The 14,808-nt window shown below is 41.0% G+C and overlaps 1 long non-coding RNA gene across 2 annotated transcripts in view; it reads right to left on the reverse strand.

Annotated features, from left to right (window-relative positions):
• LOC144576968 (uncharacterized) overlaps positions 1-14,808 on the reverse strand; it is a 37,245-nt gene that overhangs the window by 4,538 nt on the left and 17,899 nt on the right. The window contains exons 3-4 of one of the 2 annotated variants that reach the window (XR_013519920.1): positions 2,779-2,842; positions 2,617-2,685 (exon numbers count right to left, since the gene is read on the reverse strand). This is a non-coding gene — a long non-coding RNA (uncharacterized LOC144576968). Of the gene's footprint in view, positions 1-1,797; positions 2,686-2,778; positions 2,843-14,808 lie in introns of those variants that run through there. The other variant, XR_013519919.1, reaches the window with a different exon arrangement.

Raw genomic sequence — 14,808 nt, forward strand, 5'->3', positions numbered from 1 at the left:
GGCTCTGGAAAGTGCTAGGTTTGTTGGACGCAGGCATCTCCCTGGTGATGTGGCTGAGAACACACCTCTTTTCCTTTGCTTCCTTCTTACCTCTCACCAGTCTCTCCCTTGCTGCCACCAACCAAAATCTAAGTTGACAGCTGGTGGCTCTCAGTTACAGAAAAGGCCACCGTTTGGAGTTAGGAGACTCGGCTCCTACCTCACACCTCTCATACTCACTTGACTGTGGCTCCCTCCTTTCTCTAGGCCTCAATTTCCCCATTGTGAAATGAAAGTTGGATGAGAAACATGTAAGTGACAATTAGGTATGAGGAGCGTTGCATGGGGTAACTTGTCACTCATCATTGATCTGAAACTCACAAGTGATGTTGCTACTTTGCATGAATCAGAAAAAAGTCAAGGTTGTTTCTGTAATAAGATTCATTCCAGTCACTCAGATTCACATTGCCTTCCTGAGTAGGAAAGACAGGGATGGGGTTATGTGGAGTGCACTGGGAATTTTGCATAACCCAAGGTCACCTTATCTATGACCCATGGGAGCATGAGGACATCACGAGCTGCACATAAACAAAGTAGAGGGCTGTCAAGCTGGGTGATGTCAAAACTTCTTCCCAATCTAACGCACTGGCTCACTGGCCACTGGCTTGCCAGCCTTATGGTTCTATCATTGACCTCCAGTTTTTTGACCAGGGATTCTTCCTTTTCACACCAACCTCAGCATGACCATTGACGTTTGCAGGAAGAGGTATCATCACAGCATTGTCAGAACATCTCTCTCCACCTTTCAGAATCTCTCTCCAGCCTTGGCTCTGATCCCAGAGCCACGGGACACTCAGTTCTGTCCTTCCCAAATAGTACTGCAGCCACATACAGACAGCCACCGGGTCAGCCTGAGCCTGACATTCCCTCCCATTCCTCCAGATAATCCTGATTTCCAGAAGTCTCTGGCCAATCTGCAGTTTGTTTACTTTCTCTTTTTTTTTTTTTTTTTTTTGAGATGAAGTCTCACTCTGTTGCCCAGGCTGGAGTGCAGTGGCATGATCTCAGCTCAATGCAATCTCTGCCTCCCGGGTTCAAGCAATCTTTGTGCCTCAGCCTTCCCAGTAGCTAGGATTACAGGTATGTACCACCACGCCTGGCTAATTTTTATATTTTTAGTGGAGACTAAAATAGTTGTATTTTTCTAAAATAGTCGTATATTTGTATTTTTAGTAGAGACTAAAATAGTTGCATTTTCTTTTAACAGTTGTATTTTTCACTATGTTGGCTAGGCTGGTCTTGAACTCCTAACATCAGGTGATCCACCCACCTTGGCCTTCCAAAGTGCTGGGATTACAGGCATGAGTCACTGCGCCCAGCCTACTTTCCCCTTACCATGTGCCACCCTCCCTGTATGCTGGACTAACACTCTGGTTGGTCAGAATCCAGATTATTGCCTCTCTTGCCCTAAAACTTCTACCTCTGGCCGGGCGCAGTGACTCACGCCTATAATCCCAGCACTTTGGGAGGCTGAGGTGGGTGGATCACGAGGTCAAGAGATCGAGACCATCCTGGTCAACATGGTGAAACCCTGTCTCTACTAAAAATGTAAAAATTAGCTGGGCATGGTGGTGCACACCTGTAGTCCCAGCTACTTGGGAAGCTGAGGCAGGAGAATTGCCTGAACCCAGGAGGCAGAGGTTGAGGTGAGCCAAGATCAAGCCATTGCACTCCAGCCTGGGTAACAAGAGTGAAACTCTGTCTCAAAAAAAAAAAAAAAAACTTCTACCTCTATTAATACAACCTAAGATTACATTTTTAAAATTTTCTCCTCCTTTACATATATAAAAATTCTTTTGAATTATAAAGATAATACATAATCATTGCAGACAGTGAATGAGATCCCACCACCCAAAGGTAACAACTGTTAATATTCAGCAGTAATTCCCTCCGGCCTTCTTCCATGCATATTTTAAAATAAAATCTTAGCAAAGATATACCTACAATTTTATATTATGCTTTTTTCATTTTACAACAAATCGTAAGTTTTTTCTCATGTCAGTAAGAATATATTTTTTGAAATATCACTTAAAGGCTTTATTCATGCCTACTTAAACCACGACCCTGATATTGGATTTTTAGGATCTTTGCAACTAATCATCCTCTATTATAAATTGTACTGTGATGCAGATGTCTATACCTAAATGTTTTCCAACTTTCTGTTTCCTTAAAAGAAAAAGCTATTCCAAGAAGTGAAATTACTGGGTCAAAAGGTAGAAAATTTTAAGTAAAGAAAATTTAGGGGTTTTTTTCTGATTGTAGAAGTGATTCATTGTAGATGATTCAGAAACACAGGAAAGCACGAATTACAAGAAATAAAGCCACAGGCTGCCTCTGAGTGGGAATGGAGGCGGAGCTAAAAACAAGAGAGTTCCTTGAAAGCACCTAGGCCCCAGGGATTCCCTCCCTTCACAGCTAGGTGACCACACCTTCCCAACTCTGTGAAGGGGTGGATGTTTATTCTTCGGAGAGGATAAAATCAAGAAATGCAGCCTGGTGCAGTGGCTCATGCCTGTAATCCCAGCACTTTGGGAGGCTGAGAGGTGGATCTCTTGAGGTCAGGAGTTCGAGACCAACCTGGTCAACATGGTGAAACACCTGTAGTCCCAGCTACTCGCACTCCAACTTGGGTGACAGAGGGAGATTCTGTCTCAAAAAAAAAAAAAAAATTGAGAAATGTCAGGCATAACTGAGGGTAGGAGCACCATAAATAAACGGAATTAAATGGAGTTTACATACTGAACAGTGGGTCCTTCTGCCTTCTCCCCGAAATTGGCTCCCAAACACTGGCTGATGGATGAGGCTAAAAAAAAAAAAGAAAGAATCTGATCTAGCCTGATGTAATGGAAGCCTGCCTGGAGGAGGTGGGCTTCAGAGCCTGAACAGAATGATCTAGGAAGAGATGGGGAAGAGCATTCCAGGCAGATGGAATAGCATTTTCAAGGCTCTGAAGAAGGAGGAAGGGGCTTGACATATTTGTTGTTCAGGGATGTTTTTGATACAGACTGCTAAGTTGCTTTCCAGAAAAAAAAAATTATTCATATATTCAGTGGCATTGTATGAAAGTGCTCATTTCAAGGTATACATAAGATGCATTATTATAATTTTTAAATTCCTTTGCCTATTATTAATTATTAAACAGGGGGAAAAATGGTATCACCTTTCAATGGTGTGGCCTGATTACTAGCGAGTGTAAACTTTTTTTTTTTTCTGTTTCCCAGGCTGGAGTGCAGTGGTGCAATCTGGACTCATTACAGCCTCCTCCTCCCAGGCTTAAGCAATTCTTGTGCCTCAGCCTCCCTAGTAGCTGGGATTACAGGTGTGTGCCACCATGCCTGGCTAATTTTTACATTTTTTTTTTTTTTTTTTTTGTAGAGCTGGGATTTCATCATGTTGCCTAGGCTGGTCCCAACTTCCTGGACTCAAGCAATGCACCTGCCTCAGCCTCCCAAAGTGCTGGGATTACAGGCATAAGCCACCATGCCTGGCTAGTGAGGGTAGAGTTTTTAACGTATACTTCTTCAGCACTTGTGTTCCTTCTACAAATGTATTTTGCCCATTTTTCTATCAGGTTTTACTATTATCTGATCAATTTGTATAAGCTCTTTGTAGCTAGAGGATATCAACCCTTTACCCAGCGTATTTGTTATGAAAATTTTTTCTGTAATATTTTGTTCTTTTGTCTGCAGACGTTTTTAATTTCTATGCAGTAAAATTTATGGATTTTTCCCTTTCCAGTTATTTTGGGCTTACACTGTTATCACCTTTCTAATATTATTTTTAATTTTATACTTTAATCTGTCTTGAACATAATACGAGACAAATAATTATTGAACAAAATAAGACAAAGCATGAACAATCAACCTAATTTTAGCATAAAAGGCGAAGTGCTAACCTTACCCCCCAAATAATCAATGGTTTTGGCAGCACTTACTGAATATTCCTTCCTATACTAATTTGTGGTAACAGCTTCACTGTACTACATTTCACACTACATTTTATAGACTACCTATAATTCTGTTCCATTAATATGTCGATTTATATGATACCACCACGCTTTTCATCAGTGTTGCTTTCTAACACAATCTTTTTGGTGTTTTTTTGGTTTGTTTTGTTTGTTTTTTTCTTTTTTTTTTGAAGTTTAAAGTCATGACTTTTATTGCATTTTAGGTGTTGGGGTACATGTGAAAAACATGCAAGATAGTTGCATAGGTACACACATGGCAGTGTGATTTGCTGCCTTCCTCCCCTTCACCTATATCTGGCATTTCTCCCCAGGCTATCTCTCCCCAACTCCCCGCCCCCTGCTGTCCCTCCCCTATTCCCCCCAACAGATCCCAGTGTGTAGTGCTCCCCTCCCTGTGTCCATGTGTTCTCATTGTTCAACACCCGCCTATGAGTGAGAACATGCGGTATTTCATTTTCTGTTCTTGTGTCAGTTTGCTGAGAATAATGTTCTCCAGGTTCATCCATGTCCCTACAAAGGACACGAACTCATCGTTTTTGATTGCTGCATAATATTCCATGGTGTATACGTGCCACATTTTCCCTGTCCAGTCTATCATCGATGGGCATTTGGGCTGATTCCAGGTCTTTGCTATTGTAAACAGTGCTGCAATGAACATTCGTGTGCATGTGTCCTTATAGTAGAACAATTTATAGTTCTTTGGATATATACCCAGTAATGGGATTGCTGGGTCAAATGAAATTTCTACTTCTAGGTCCTTGAGGAATCGCCACACTGTCTTCCACAATAGTTGAACTAATTTACACTCCCACCAGCAGTGTAAAAGTGTTCCTATTTCTCCACATCCTCTCCAGCATCTGTTGTCTCCAGATTTTTAATGATCGCCATTCTAACTGGTGTGAGATGGTATCTCAATGTAGTTTTGATTTGCATTTTTCTAATGACCGGTGATGATGAGCATTTTTTCATATGTTTGTTGGCCTCATGTATGTCTTCTTTTGTAAAGTGTCTGTTCATATCCTTTGCCCACTTTTGAATGGGCTTGTTTTTTCTTGTAAATCTGTTTGAGTTCTTTGTAAATTCGGGATATCAGCCCTTTGTCAGAGGGGTAAACTGCAAAAATTTTTTCCCATTCTGTTGGTTGCTGATTCACTCTAATGACTGTTTCTTTTGCCGTGCAGAAGCTGTGGAGTTTCATTAGGTCCCATTTGTCTATTTTGGCTTTTGTTGCCAATGCTTTTGGTGTTTTGGTCATGAAGTCCTTGCCTACTCCTATGTCCTGAATGGTTTTGCCTAGATTTTCTTCTAGGGTTTTTATGGTGTTAGGTCTTATGTTTAAGTCTTTAATCCATCTGGAGTTAATTTTAGTGTAAGGTGTCAGGAAGGGGTCCAGTTTCTGCTTTCTGTACATAGCTAGCCAGTTTTCCCAACACCATTTATTAAACTGGGAATCCTTTCCCCATCACTTGTTTTTGTCAGGTTTATCAAAGATTGTATGGTTCGAGATATGTTGTGTTGCCTCCGATGCCTCTGTTCTGTTCCATTGGTCTATATCTCTGTTTTGGTACCAGTACCATGCTGTTTTGATTACTGTAGCCTTGTAGTATAGTTTGAAGTCTGGTAGTGTGATGCCTCCTGCTGTGTTCTTTTTACTTAGAATTGACTTGGCTATGTGGGCTCTCTTTCGGTTCCACATGAAGTTTAAGGTGGTTTTTCTCCTGTTCTGTGAAGAAGGTCATCAGTAGCTTGATGGGGATGGCCACACTTTGGGCAGTATGGCCATTTTCACGATACTGATTCTTTTTAACCATGAACATGGAATGTTTCTCCATCTGTTTGTGTCCTCTCTTATTTTGTTGAGCAGTGGTTTATAGTTCTCCTTGAAGAGGTCCTTTACGTTCCTTGTTAGTTGTATTGATAGGTATTTTATTCTCTTTGTAGCAATTGTGAATGGCAGTTCATTATTGATTTGACTCTCTTCAAGTCTGTTATTGGTGTATAGAAATGCTTGTGATTTTTGCATATTTATTTTGTATTCTGAGACTTTGCTGAAGTTGTTTATCAGTTTCAGGAGTTTTTGGGCTGAAACGATGGGGTCATCTAGATATACTATCATGTCGTCTGCAAATAGAGACAATTTGGCTTCCTCCTTTCCTATTTGAATACCCTTTATTTCTTTTTCCTGCCTGATTGCTCTGACTAGAACTTCCAGTACTATATTGAATAGGAGTGGTGAAAGAGGGCATCCTTGTCTAGTGCCAGATTTCAAAGGGAATGCTTCCAGTTTTTGCCCATTCAGTATGATATTGGCTGTTGGTTTGTCGTAAATAGCTTTTATTATTTTGAGATATGTCCCATCAATACCGAGTTTATTGAGGGTTTTTAGCATAAAGGGCTGTTGAATTTTGTCAAAGGCCTTCTCTGCATCAATTGAGATAATCATGTGGTTTTTGTTTTTGGTTCTGTTTATGTGGTGAATTACGTTTATAGACTTGCGTATGCTGAACCAGCCTTGCATCCCTGGGATAAATCCTACTTGATCATGGTGGATAAGCTTTTTGATGTGCTGTTGCAATTGGCTTGCCAGTATTTTATTGAAGTTTTTTGCATCTGTGTTCATCATGGATATTGGCCTGAAGTTTTCTTTTCTTGTTGAGTCTCTGCCGGGTTTTGGTATCAGGATGATATTGTTCTCGTAAAATAATCTGGGAAGGATTCCCTCTTTTTGGATTATTTGGAATAGTTTCAGAAGGAATGGTAACTGTTCCTCTTTGTGTGTCTGGTAGAATTCGGCTGTGAACCCATCTGGACCTGGGCTTTTTTTGTGTGGTAGGCTCTTAATTGCTGCCTCAACTTCAGATCTTGTTATTGGCCTATTCATAGTTTCGACTTCTTCCTGGTTTAGGCTTGGGAGGACACAAGTGTCCAGGAATTTATCCATTTCTTCCAGGTTTACCAGTTTATGTGCATAGAGCTGTTTGTAATATTCTCTGATGATGTTTTGAATTTCTATGGAATCTGTGGTGAGTTCCCCTTTATCGTTTTTTATTGTATCTATTTGGTTATTCTCTCTTTTCTTTTTTATTAATCTGGCCTAGTGGTCTGTCTATTTTGTTGATCTTTTCAAAAAACCAGCTCCTGGATTTATTGATTTTTAAAGGGTTTTTCATGTCTCTATCTCCTTCAGTTCTGCTCTGATCTTAGTTATTTCTTGTCTTCTGCTAGGTTTTGAGTTTTTTTGATCTTGCTCCTCTAGCTTTTTCAATTTTGACGATAGGGTGTCAATTTTGGATCTCTCCACTCTTCTCATGTGAGCACTTATTGCTATATATTTTCCTCTAGAGACTGCTTTAAATGTGTCCCAGAGATTCTGGTATGTTTTGTCTTCATTCTCGCTGGTTTCAAAGAACTTCTTTATTTCTGCCTTCATTTCATTGTTTATCCAGTCAACATTCAAGAGCCAGTTGTTCAGTTTCCATGAAGCTGTGTGGTTCTGAGTTAGTTTCTGAATTCTGAGTTCTAACTTGATTGCACTGTGGTCTGAGAGACTGTTTGCTATGATTTTTGTTCTTTTGCATTTGCTGAGGAGTGATTTACTTCCAATTATGTGGTCAATTTTAGAGTAGGTGTGATGTGTTGCTGAGAAGAATGTATATTCTGTGGATTTGGGATGGAGAGTTCTGTAAATGTCTATGAGGTTTGCTTGTTCCAGGTCTGAGTTCAAGTCCTGGATATCCTTGTTAATCTTCTGTCTGGTTGATCTGTCTAATATTGACAGTGGACTGTTAAAGTGTCCCACTATTATTGTGTGGGAGTCTCTTTGTAAGTTATTAAGAACTTGCCTTATGTATCTGGGTGTTCCTGTATTGGGTCCACATATATTTAGGATCATCAGCTCTTCTTGTTGTATCAATCCTTTTACCATCATGTAATGTCCTTCTTTGTCTCTTTTGATCTTTGTTGCTTTAAAGTCTATTTTATCAGAGACGAGAATTGCAACTCCTGCTTTTTTCTGCTCTCCATTTGCTTGGTAAATCTTCCTCCATCCCTTTATTTTGAGCCTTTGTGTATCCTTGCATGTGAGATGGGTTTCCTGGATACAGCACACCGATGGGTTTTGGCTTTTTATCCAATTTTCCAGTCTGTGCCTTTTGATTGGTGCATTTAGCCCATTTACATTTAGGGTTAATATTGTTATGTGTGAATTTGATACTGCCATTTTGATGCTAGCTGGCTGTTTTGCCCGTTAGTTGACGCAGATTCTTCATTTTCTTGATGCTCTTTACCATTTGGTATGTTTTTGGAGTGGCTGGTACTGGTTGTTCCTTTCTATGTTTAGTGCCTCTTTCAGGAGCTCTTGTAAAGCAGGCCTGGTGGTGACAAAATCTCTGAGTACTTGCTTGTTCACAAAGGATTTTATTTTTTCTTCACTTATGAAGATTAGTTTGGCTGGATATACAATTCTGGGTTGAAAGTTCTTTTCTTTAAGGATGTTGAATATTGGCCCCCACTCTCTTCTGGCTTGCAGGGTTCCTGCCAAGAGATCTGCTGTGAGTCTGATGGGCTTCCCTTTGTGGGTAACCTGACCTTTCTCTCTCACTGCCCTTAGCATTTTCTCCTTCATTTCAACCCTGGTGAATCTGACGATTATGTGCCTTGGGGTTGCTCTTCTTGAGGAATATTTTTGTGGTGTTCTCTGTATTTCCTGGACTTGAATATTGGCCTGCCTTGCTAGGTTGGGGAAGTTTTGCTGGATAATATCCTGAAGAGTATTTTCCAGCTTGGATTCATTCTTTTCATCACATTCAAGTACACCTATCAAACGTAGATTAGATCTCTTCACATAGTCCCATATTTCTTGGAGACTTTGTTCATTCCTTTTTGCGCTTTTTTCTCTAATCTTGCCTTCTCATTTTATTTCATTGAATTGATATTTGACCTCTGATATCCTTTCTTCTGCTTGATCCATTCAGCTGTTGAAACTTGTGCATGCTTCACGAAGTTCTCATGTGTTTTTCAGTTCCATCAATTCACTCATATTCCTCTCTAAGTTGTCCATTCTTGTTATCATTTCCTCAAATCTTTTTTCGAGGTTCTTAGTTTCTTTCCATTGAGTTAGAACATGTACTTTTAGCTCACAGAAGTTTCTCATTACTCACCTTCTGAAGTCTGATTCTGTCATTTCATCACACTCATTCTCCATCCAGCTTTGTTCCCTTGCTGGTGAGGAGTTGTGATCCCTTGTAGGAGGAGAGGTGTTTTGGTTTCAGGTGTTTTCCTCCTTTTTGTGCTGGTTTCTTCCCATCTTTGTGGATTTATCCACCTGTCATCTGCGTAGTTGCTGATTTTCAGATTGGGTCTCTGAGTGGATGTCCAGATTGTTGATGATGAAGTTATTTCTGTTTCTTAGTTTTCCTTCTAATAGTCTGGCCCCTCTGCTGTAGGACTGCTGAGGTCCACTCCAGACCCTGCTTGCCTGGGGATCACCTGCAGCAGCTGCAGAATAGTAAGGGTTGCTACCGGTTTCTTCTTCTGCTATCTTTGTCCCAGAATGATGCCTGCCAAATGTCAGTCTGATCAGTCTTTTGTGAGGTGACTCTTTGGATATACTGGGGTCAGGGAGCTGCTTGAGGAAACAGTCTGTTCTTTATAGGAGCTCAAGTGCTGAGCTGTGAGCTCCGTTGTTCATTCAGAGCTACTAGGCAGGTATGTTTAAGTCTGCTGCTGCAGAACTCATAAACCACCATTTTTTCCCCAGGTGCTCTGTCCCAGGGGGTTAGGGCTGTATTTATGAGTATCCATTGTGCTGCTCCCTTTTTTTTTTTTCAGGGCTGTCCTGCCCAGCAAGGAGGCAGCCTAGTCACTGTCTGCCTACAGAGGCTTTGCTGAGCTGCTGTGGGCTCCGCCCTGCTGCTGTGTGAACTTCCCTGTAGTCCTGTTTATATGGGTGTGGTTAGAACTGCCTCAGCAATGGTGGCCCGGCCCTATGATGGCAGACTCTCTCTGTTATGGCGGGTTGCCTTGGCAATGGCAGGCTGCCTCAGCAATGGCAGACTACCTCTGTAGGGGCGGATTGCCTCAGTAATGGCAGATGCTCCTGCCCCACAGAGCTGGACCATCTCGGGTTCAGCTGTGCTTGCCATGAAACTCTCAACCCCGAGCATTTCCAATGGCTGGTTTTTTTGTTTGTTTGTTTGTTTTTGTGGGGGTGGGACCTGCCAAGCCTGATCACCTGGCTCCCTGCCTCAGAGCCTTTTTTTTTTTTAAGTTGAACGGTTCCGAGGCAGGTGGATCACAAGGTCAAGAGATAGAGACCATCCTGGTCGACATGGTGAAACCCTGTCTCTACTAAAAATACAAAAAAGTAGCTGGGCATGGTGGCACATGCCTGTATTCCCAGCTATTCAGGAGGCTGAGGCAGGAGAATTGCCTGAACCCAGGAGGCGGAGGTTGAGGTGAGCCAAGATCGCACCATTGCACTCCAGCCTGGGTAACAAGAGCCAAACTCAGTCTCAAAAAAAAAAAAATGTTGAATGGTTGACTCTCTCCCAGGTGTTCCAGTCACCTGCTGAAAGGGCACTGGGATCTGTGTGATTTCCCGTGTGGCGACCCACTGCACCAGGTGAAACAACGGCACTGCCCGGGAATCTCCTGGCCTGGCTCTCTGTTTCAGTCCCATTTAATCAGATGAATGGGCTAATCTGCCTTCCTGGAGCTCCAGTTACCAGCTTAAAAGGGCAACCAGACCAGTGTATTTTGTATGGAGAGCCGCCATGCCAGGGCGCTGACAAAACAGCCGCACTGGCCGAAACAGCCACACTGGCGACCCGTGGGGCTCCTCCACCTGGGAGTCTCCTGGTCTGTGGGCAATAAAGATCCATCTGGAAATGCAGCATCTACTCACCCTCTGCACTTTCACTGGTAGCTGCAATCCTGAGCTGCTCCTAAAGGGCCATCTTGGATCCAGAGTTCAAGTCATGACTTTTCTCATAATCCCCATGGCAAAGTGTGGAATATATGCAGCAAAACAATTAAGAAAATCTGACTAATCATTGCCCAACTGCTAAATTATAATGACCTAGAAGTTATGCATAGGAAGTCAGGATTGAAAATCTGTTTTATTTTGTTTTGAGACAGGATCTAGCTCTGTTGCCCAGGCTGGAGTGCAATGGTATGATCTCAGCTCACTGCAGCCTCCACCTCTTGTACTCAAGCCATCTTCCCACTTCAACCTCCTGAGTAACTGGGACCACAGGCACACATCACCATGACTGGCTAATTTTTATACTTTTTTGTGGAGACAGGGTCTTATTATGTTGCCCAGGCTGATCTTGAACACCTAAACCCAAGCAATTCACCCACCTCAGCCTCCCAAAGTGCTAGGATTATAGACATGAGCCACCACACCCTGTGTATAATACAGTCTTTTTTTTTTTTTTTTTTTTGAGACAGAGTCTTATTCTGTCACCAGACTGGAATGCTGGAATGCAGTGGCGCAATCTTGACTCACTGCAACCTCCTCCACCTCCCAGGTTGACGTGTTTCTCCTGACTCAGCCTGTGGAGTAGCTGGGATTATAGGTGTGTGCCACCACACCAGGCCAATTTTTATATTTTTAGTAGAGATGGCATTTCACCATGTTGGCCAGGCTGGTCTTGAACTCCTAACCTCATGATCCACCCACCTTCCAAAGTGCTGGGATTACAGGGGTGAGCCACCACACCTGACCTACTATAGTCTTACTATCTGGTAGAATCCATTTTCCTTTTGTTACTTTTACTTTTCTTGAGAATCCTGGAAGCCAGGTATATATTTTCTATGCAAGTGTTTGGAAGAGTCTTGTCAGTGAATCTGACAGATCCAAAAGAAAAAACCTAAAGACATGGGCACCAGGGCCTCCCCAAGAAATAGACAGCTAGATGGCCGCACGGTGAAAATCACAGTTAGGAAGTCCAAACCATGCACACAGATAGTCCAAACAGCTTTTTTTCCCCATTAAGTTAAGTTTTTCTTTGCCTACTGAAATGGTTAGAGTGTCCAAAACAAATGTTTTGTTTTTGTTTGTTGAACAGACTTTATCTTCTGAATATTCAAAAATGCTCTTCTAGAATATTTTTAGGTTAAAAGCAATACTGAGCAGAAGATAAAGATATTTTCCTCATATCCTCTGCCCACTTCCCACATGCACAGCCTCCTCATGTCAACATCCCCCACCAGAGAGGTACATTTGCTACACTTGATGAACCTACATTGACGCATCCTTATCACCCAAAGTCCATAGTTTACAGTAGTGTTCTCTCTTGGTCAATCAGCTTTTTAGTGACCGTCTTTTAAATATGAGCCCATGGCCAAGGATCCCAGGCATTTGAGAAAATCATCTAATATGAAGGAGGCTAAAATAATCAGAATAAAGCTCTCCAGAGAAAAGAGAGATTATGCATGGAGAATAAAACATTTTTTAACTATTATCACTTTATTCAGAAAGATATGATAATGTCTTTCTGATATGATAAAGATGGTATTACAGCCAAGGAATAAGATAATACTCTAAGAAACAGATATGTAGACAACAATTACAAAACCAAGTTATTGGAAAATAAAAGTATAATAGCAGAATTGAAAACTTCAATAGAAAGGCTGAAAGATAATGAAGAAGTTCCCTAGAAATTAGAGTAAAAGACAAAGATACAGACATATATGAGGCCAATAAACATATGAAAAAATGCTCATCATCACTGGTCATTAGAGAAATGCAAACCAAAACCACATTGAGATACCAGCTCATGCCAGTTAGAATGGCGATCATTAAAAAATCTGGAGACGATGTGGAGAAATAGGAACGCTTTACACTGTTGGGGGAATGTAAATTAGTTTATCCATTGTGGAAGACAGTGTGGCAATTCCTCAAGGATCTAGAAATAGAAATTCCATTTGACCCAGCAATCCCATTACTGGGTATATACCCAAAGGATTATAAATTGTTCTGTTGTAAAGACACATGCATAAATATGTTCATTGTGGCACTGTTTACAATAACAAAGATGTGGAACCAACCCAAATGCCCATCAATGATAAACTGGACAAGGAAAATGTGGCACACATACACCATGGAATACTCTGCAGCCATAAAAAATGATGAGTTCATGTCCTTTGTAGGTATATGGATGAATCTGGAAATCATCATTCTCAGCAAAGTGATGCAAGAACAGAAAACCAGACACCGCATTTTCTCACTCATAGGTAGGTGTTGAACAATGAGAATACATGGACACAGGAGGAAAGCATCACATGCCAGGGTCTGTTGGGGGTTGTGGGGAGGGAAAGCAGGGGGTGGGGAGGTTGGGGAGAGATCATATGCGGAGAAATACCAGATATAGGTGATGGGGGGATAAAGGCAGCAAACCATCTTGCCATGTATGTACCTATGCGACAATCCTGCATGATCTTGCACATGTACCCCAGAACCTAAAGTACAATTAAAAAATAAATAAATAAAAATTTTTCAAGAAAATATATAAAAATGATTCAAGGACAAGTCCAGAAGTTCTAACAAAAACTTCAGAAAAGAGGAGTAGAAAAAAAAATGGAAATGAAAGTAATCAAAGAAAATTAAATAATCTCTAGACTGAGAGAGCCATTGAGTGCCTAGCCCAGTGGATAAGTATAGGTCCACTCTACTGAAAATTTTCAGAACACCAGAGACAAAGAGATAAGCCTACAGGTTTCCAGAGAAGAACAGAGTTTTACACACAGGCTCAAGAATCAGAATGACATTAGACTTTGCAGTAACAATACTGGAAGCTACAAGACACTGAAACAATGCCTTCAAAATCCTGAGAAACGTAAGTTTCAACCCAGAATCCTATACTCAGCCCTATAATCATTTTAATAGTATAATTCCTTGAAAGTTTGGATACTTCACTTGCCTGTAAAGCCAACTGGATTTAGTGCCTTTTTTAATGTCATTCTTCAAAAACTTTTTCACTGTCTTCAGCAACTAGTTGTCTGTTCAAATTCTCTTTGTCATAAATCTCTCTTAGTAATTTATACTTCTTCACCAAAAAAATGCCTATTTGAATTAAGTGTTCAGGCATCCTTATCTCATCACACCACATATTCTCATTTTACATTTTTACCAAAAGCCCTAAGTAAAAGTGTTCCTTGACAGCTGTGTATGCCAACGTGAAGATGTTTTATAACTAGGGTTATGCTAGTTTTAGAGTAAATTGGAAAGATTTCCAACTAAAACCCCTGAGCCTTTTATAAGTGGGCTGCCATTAAGCTATTACTAAATATGAGTTTATGTAATTGGGAATTTGGGCAATGAAAGTGACAAATATGACATCTGCACCAACTAAATGCCATCGTATCTACTTTAGCTCATTGATCCAACTAACAAGCACTATCCTCTTAAATCTGGATTTTTTCAACCAGAATATTAGTCACTCCTGGTTTTGATAAATCAGATTTATCCTTCGTCTGATAAATCTAAGAAGCTTAAGGCAATTAAATGGCATTCTCTGGTGGAGATTATGCTTATTCCTGGGTTTGAAGTCTTTGTTAGGTGAAAAATACTATTTCTAAAAGACATATCCCTTGTTCCACCCAACCCCACAGGATGGGAAACAGAAAAGCAAAGTATCACAGAGGGCTGAGGTTAGAAGGCCTGATTATCTAGGTCATTTGCCAATTTCAGGGAACCTCCATCAGTTCAGCTCAGCAATGACCAAGAGGAATCTCTAAAACCAAAAATAGGAACTCTTGTACAAAGGGAGGGTAAATTCCCAAGAAGGGGAGACACA

This window comes from Callithrix jacchus, chromosome 7, assembly GCF_049354715.1.
Source record: "Callithrix jacchus isolate 240 chromosome 7, calJac240_pri, whole genome shotgun sequence".
In the NCBI taxonomy this organism is placed as follows: Eukaryota; Metazoa; Chordata; class Mammalia; order Primates; family Cebidae; genus Callithrix; species Callithrix jacchus.